This window comes from Arachis ipaensis, chromosome B06, assembly GCF_000816755.2.
Source record: "Arachis ipaensis cultivar K30076 chromosome B06, Araip1.1, whole genome shotgun sequence".
In the NCBI taxonomy this organism is placed as follows: domain Eukaryota; kingdom Viridiplantae; phylum Streptophyta; class Magnoliopsida; order Fabales; family Fabaceae; genus Arachis; species Arachis ipaensis.
Genome location: NC_029790.2, coordinates 73,756,116 through 73,762,917, shown reverse-complemented (window position 1 = coordinate 73,762,917; position 6,802 = coordinate 73,756,116).

Genomic DNA, 6,802 nt, shown 5'->3' with positions numbered 1-6,802 from the left:
GTTAAATAACCAACCCACAGCAAGCATAAGAACATGGGCACAGTTATCAGACAAATTCCTGAATCAATATTTTCCTCCAAAAAGGATGACACAGCTAAGGCTGGACATCCAAGACTTTAAACAAGAGGATGATGAATCCCTTTATAACGCCTGGGAGAGGTACAGAGGGATGCTAAGGAGATGCCCCTCTGAAATATTTTCAGAGTGGGTGCAATTAGACATCTTCTATTACGGGCTTACAGAGAAAGCTCAGGTATCTCTAGACCACTCAGCTGGTGGATCTATACACATGAGAAAAACTATTGAAGAGGCTCAAGAGCTTATTGATATAGTTGCTAGAAATCAACATCTGTACATAGTGGGTCCTCCATAAAAGAAGAAGTCGAAGCAGTATATACTGAACTTGGTCCTCCAGAACAAGTTGCTGAACTCAATCAACAATTGTGTTTTCTAACAAAACAGCTAGCAGAATTCAAGGAGATGCTACAACACACTAAAAATGATAATAAAAATATGAAAGCACAATTGAATCAGACAAAACAACAATTATCAAAGCAGATAACAGAAGAGTGCCAAGCAGTTCAATTAAGAAGTGGGAAAACATTAAATACCTCACTTCAGAGCAGCAGAAAGCCAAGAAAAGAACATTTGACAGAGGATGAGCAAAATATTATCCAAAATCCCTCTGAGGATAGTAAGAGCCCAGAGAGGAATAACTCTGGCGTTCAAATGCCAGAAACAGGCAAGGAGCTGGCATCAAACGCCCAATGCAAGCTCAGTTCTAGCGTTCAAACGCCAGAAACAGGTAAGAAGTTGGCGTCCAACGCCAATCCAGCTTCCAACCCTGGCATTCAAACGCTAGTGAGGGATCAAACACACACAAGTGTTTATAGCAACCGCTCTAAAAAGGCTTCTCCAACCACCTCTGTAGGAAATAAACCTGCAGCAACTAAGGTTGAGAAATACAAAGCCAAGATGCCTTATCCTCAAAAACTCCGCCAAGAGGAGCAGGATAAGCAATTTGCCCACTTTACAGACTATCTCAAGACTCTTGAAATAAAGATTCCATTTGCAGAGGTACTTGAGCAAATACCCTCTTATGCCAAGTTCATGAAAGAGATCTTGAGTCATAAGAAGGATTGGAGAGAAACTGAAAGAGTTCTCCTCACTGAAGAATGCAGTGCAGTCATTCTGAAAAGCTTCTCAGAAAAGCTTAAAGATTCCAGGAGCTTTATGATACCATGCATATTAGAGGGTAATTGCACCAAGACAGCTTTATGTGATTTTGGGGCAAGTATCAACCTAATACCTGCATCCACTATTAGAAAGCTTGGTTTAATTGAAGAAGTCAAACTAACCCAGATATGTCTCCAACTTGCTGATGGCTCCATTAAATACCCATCAGGCGTGATTGAAGACATGATTGTCAGTGTTGGGCCATTCACCTTTCCCACTAACTTTGTAGTACTGGAAATAGAGGAGCACAAGAGTGCTACTCTCATTCTAGGAAGACGTTTCTTAGCAACTGGACAAACTTTCATTGAAGTCCAAAAGGGGGAAGTAACCCTGAGAGTCAATGAGGATGAGTTTAAGTTAAATGCTGTCAAAGCCATGCAGTATCCAGACACACCAAAAGACTGCATGAAAGTTGATCTTATTGACTCTTTAGTAGAGGAGATCAACATGGCTGAGAATCTCGAATCAGAGCTAGAAAACATCTTTAAAGAAGTCCAGCCTGATCTGGAGGATTCAGAGGAAATAAAAGAGCCTCTGAAAATTCCTCAGGAAGAGGAAAAACCTCCTAAACCCGAGGTCAAACCACTACCACCATCCCTGAAATATGCATTTTTGGGAGAAGGTGACACTTTTCCGGTGATCATAAGCTCTGCTTTAAATCCACAGGAAAAGGAAGCACTACTTCAAGTGCTAAGGACACACAAGACAGCTCTTGGGTGGTCCATAAGTGATCTTAAGGGCATCGGCCCAGCAAGATGAATGCACAAGATCCTATTGGAGGACAATGCTAAGCCAGTGGTTCAACCACAGAGGCGGCTAAATCCAGCCATGAAGGAAGTGGTGCAGAAAGAGGTCACCAAATTACTAGAGGCTGGGATTATTTATCCTATTTTTGATAGCCCCTGGGTGAGCCCTGTCCAAGTTGTTCCCAAGAAGGGAGGCATGACAGTGGTTCATAATGAAAAAAATGAACTGGTTCCTACAAGAACAGTTACAGGGTGGCGTATGTGTATTGACTACAGAAGGCTCAACACAGCCACCAAGAAGGATCACTTTCCTTTACCATTCATAGACCAGATGCTAGAGAGACTAGCAGGTCATGAATATTACTACTTTTTGGATGGTTATTCAGGCTTTATAAAGGATTTTTCAAAAATTGCAAAACCTCTGAGCAACCTGCTAGCTGCTGACACACCATTTGTGTTTGACACAGAGTGTCTGCAGGCGTTTGAAACTCTGAAAGCTAAGCTGGTCACAGCGCTAGTTATTTCTGCACCAGACTGGACATTACCATTCGAACTAATGTGTGATGCCAGTGACCATGCCATTGGTGCAGTATTGGGACAGAGGCATAACAAGCTTCTGCATGTCATTTATTATGCTAACCGTGTTTTAAATGATTCCCAGAAAAATTACACAACCACAGAAAAAGAATTGCTTGCAGTGGTTTATGCCATTGATAAGTTTAGATCATACTTAGTAGGATCAAAAGTGATTGTGTACACTGACCATGCTGCTCTTAAATATCTACTTACAAAGCAGGATTCAAAACCCAGGCTCATAAGATGGGTGTTACTTCTGCAAGAGTTTGATATAGAAATAAGAGACAGAAAAGGGACAGAAAACCAAGCGGTTGATCATCTGTCCTGGATAGAACCAGTAGAAGGGGCATCCTTCCCCTCTATTGAGATCTTTGAAACCTTTCTAGATGAGCAATTGTTTGCCATCCAGGAAACACCATGGTTTGCAGACATTGCAAACTATAAGGCTGCAAGATTCATACCCAATGAGTACAGTAAGCAACAAAAGAAAAAATTAATTACTTATGCAAAGTACTACCTATGGGATGAACCATATCTCTTTAAGAGATGTGCAGACGGAATATTCCGTAGGTGTGTGCCTAGAGAAGAAGCACAGAAGATCCTATGGCATTGTCATGGATCACAATATGGAGGACATTTCGGAGGTGAGCGAACAGCCACAAAAGTTCTCAAATGTGGCTTCTACTGGCCCACTCTCTATAGAGACTCCCTAGAGTTTGTGCGTAACTGTGATAACTGCCAGAGAGCTGGTAATCTGCCTCACAGTTACGCCATGCCTCAGCAAGGGATCTTAGAGATTGAGTTGTTTGACGTATGGGGTATTGACTTCATGGGGCCTTTCCCACCATCATACTCAAACACTTATATTCTGGTGGCAGTCGACTATGTATCCAAATGGGTAGAGGCCATCGTAACACCCACCAATGATACTAAGACAGTGCTGAAGTTCCTCCAGAAGCATATCTTCAGCAGGTTTGGTGTCCCTAGAGCACTAATCAGTGATGGGGGCACTCACTTCTGCAACAAACAGCTTTACTCTGCTATGGTTCGATATGGAATTAGCCACAAGGTGGTAACTCCATATCATCCACAAATAAATGGACAAGCTGAAGTCTCTAATAGAGAAATAAAAAGAATCTTGGAACGAACTGTAAGTACCCGTAGAAAGGATTGGGCAAGAAGCATGGATGACGCTCTGTGGGCATACAGAACAGCATTCAAGACTCCTATAGGGACCTCTCCATACCAACTTGTGTATTGTAAGGCATGTCATCTGCCCATGGAACTGGAGCACAAGGCCTACTGGGGAGCCAGATTCCTAAACTTTGATGCTAAATTAGCTGGAGAAAAAAGATTGCTCCAGCTGAATGAGCTAGAGGAATTCAGACTCACTGCTTTCGAAAATGCCAAGCTTTACAAAGAGAAAGCAAAAAGGTGGCATGACAGAAAGCTGTCATCTAGAGTCTTTGAACTAGGACAGAAGGTTCTGCTGTTTAACTCTAGGCTCAGGCTATTCCCCGGGAAACTGAAATCCCAGTGGAGGGGACCATATGTGATTACAAGTGTGACACCATATGGCTATGCGGAGCTTCAAGACATTGATTCTAATAAGAAGTTCATTGTTAATGGACAGAGAATCAAGCATTATCTTGAAGACAATGTTGAGCAAGAATGCTCAAAGCTGAGGCTAGATTAAAAGCTCGGCAAGGTCCAGCTAAAGACAATAAAGAAGCGCTTGCTGCGAGGCAACCCAGCCATTAGCAAAGCCTATTTTTATTTAAATAATAATTATAAAAGTTTAATATAAATAATCTTCAAGGTAAAGAATCAATTGCATAAGTTCATAGGGTTATAGAAGGATTCAGAGTACAAAACAGGAAGAAGGAGCTCATTGGAAAGAAAACGCCAGTAAGAGGTATATTTGGGCGTTAAACGCCCAAAAGAAGCATCTACTGGGCTTTTAATGCCAGTAATGATACCTTTCTGGGCGTAAAATGCCAGAATGGGTGCCATTCTGGGCGTTTAATGCCACACTTATAGCATCCTGGGCGTTCAGAAAAATGCCCAGTGACAAAGGATTCTGGCGTTTAACGCCAGCCAGAAGCAACAGCTGGGTGTTAAACGCCCAAAAGAGGCTACAGATGGGCGTTAAACGCCCAAAACAAGCAGCGGGTTTAACGCCAGGATTATGGAGGGGAGGAAGTTTTTGTTCCCAACTTGATTTTTTTCAAATTTTCATATTTCCATCCATACTTTCTTGCATAAACATGTTCCCATACTTTCATTTTTTAAACTCTTTTTCAAAAATATTAAAAATATCTTAATCCTAAAATTAAATCTTTCTCAATTCTTCTTCAACTTCTTTTTCAAATCTTTTCAATATCTTTTTCAAATCTTTTCAATATCTTTATCAAATCTTCACAATATCTTTTTTTTTTTAAAAAAAACAAATCTATCTTTTTCAAATATCTTTTATATCTTTTCAATTTTAAATTACATCTTTTTTCTATCATACTTATCTTTTACAAATCACATTTTCTATCATATCTTTTTCAAAAATTTTCGAAAAAAAACCACCCCCCTTCCCTTTAAATCCTCGTTCGGCCTCTCTCCTCTCCTTCACAATTCGAACTTGGCTCTCCCTATATCCCTCTCCTTTCCTTTCTTTTGCTTGAGGACAAGCAAATCTCTAAGTTTGGTGTGTTTATCTGTGATCACTAAGCCAATACTCACCAAGATCATGGCTTCTAAGGGAAAATAAACCACCTCAAGAGGCAAGAAAGAGAATATTCTAGAACCACTTTGGAATCAAGGAAAGTTCTTAACCAAAGAACATTCAGACCATTACTACAAAATAATGGGTCTAAGGTCAGTGATCCCGGAAGTTAAATTCGATCTGAAAGAAGACGAATATCCGGAGATCCAAAAGCAAATTTGTAACAGGAGCTGGGAAATCCTAGCTAATCCTGAGGCAAAGGTGGGAAGAAACATGGTTCAGGAATTCTACTCTAATCTGTGGCAGACAGACAGGAAGAGAATAGCTGGAACCGCATTCTATGACTATCGAACTCTGGTCAGAGGGAAGATTGTTCACCTCCACCCTGACAAAATAAGAGAGATCTTCAAGCTGCCTCAACTGCAAGATGACCCGGACTCTTTTAATAGGAGAATGATGAGACCAAATAAGATCTTGGACAAAATTCTAGAGGACATATGCCTCCCTGGAGCCAAATGGACAACCAACACAAAGGGCGTCCCAAACCAACACAAGAGAGGAGATCTCAAACCAGTTGCCAGAGGCTGGCTGGACTTCATTGGGCATTCTATACTGCGTACTAGCAACTGCTCTGAAGTCACCATCAAAAGAGCAGTGATGATTCATTGCATTATGTTGGGAAAAGAAGTGGAAGTTCATCAGCTGATTTCTTGTGAGCTTTACACAATTGCAAACAAGAACTCCAAAGATGCCAAATTGGCTTATCCAAGCTTAATCTCTCAGCTATGCAAAGATGCTGGGGTAAAGATGGGAGTAGATGAGTATATCTCAGTTGAGCAACCAATCACCAAAAAATCAATGGAAGGACAACAAGTGCAGGACGACCCCATCAAGAGGAGAGCACCGAAGTTCCTCCCGGAAATCCCTCAAATTGAATACTGGGGGCGCCTAGAAGCATCTATCACCAAGTTGCAAGAAGCTATGGATCAACTGAAGGAAGAACAGCAAAATCAAAACAGCATGCTCTGCAAACTGCTTAGGGAACAAGAAGAGCAAGGGCGTGAACTGAAGGAACTGAAGCGCCAAAAGCTATCTCTTGAAGGGCCAAGCATCCCACAGACTAAAGAGGCATCTACCTCCCAAAATAAAGGTTGTTAAGTCCTAACTCTGTCATAACCTTTTATCCATTTTAAGAGTACATGAGTATTTGAATTAGAGTCATTTGTCTTTATGTCTTTAATTTCCTCTCTTTTATTACTAATTGTCTGCTTTTATGCCTATTTTATATTATTTCTATTAAATAATGAATAAAGATTAGGGTCCATGCCTTAAAGTTATGAATGCCCTATGAATCCATCACCTCTCTTAAATGAAAAATGCTTTTAATCACAAAAGAATAAGAAGTATATGATTTCGAATTCATCCTTGAAACCAGTTTAATTATTTTGATGTGGTGACAATATTTTTTGTTTTCTGAATGAATGCTTAAACAGTGCATATGTCTTTTGAATTTGTTGTTAATGAATGT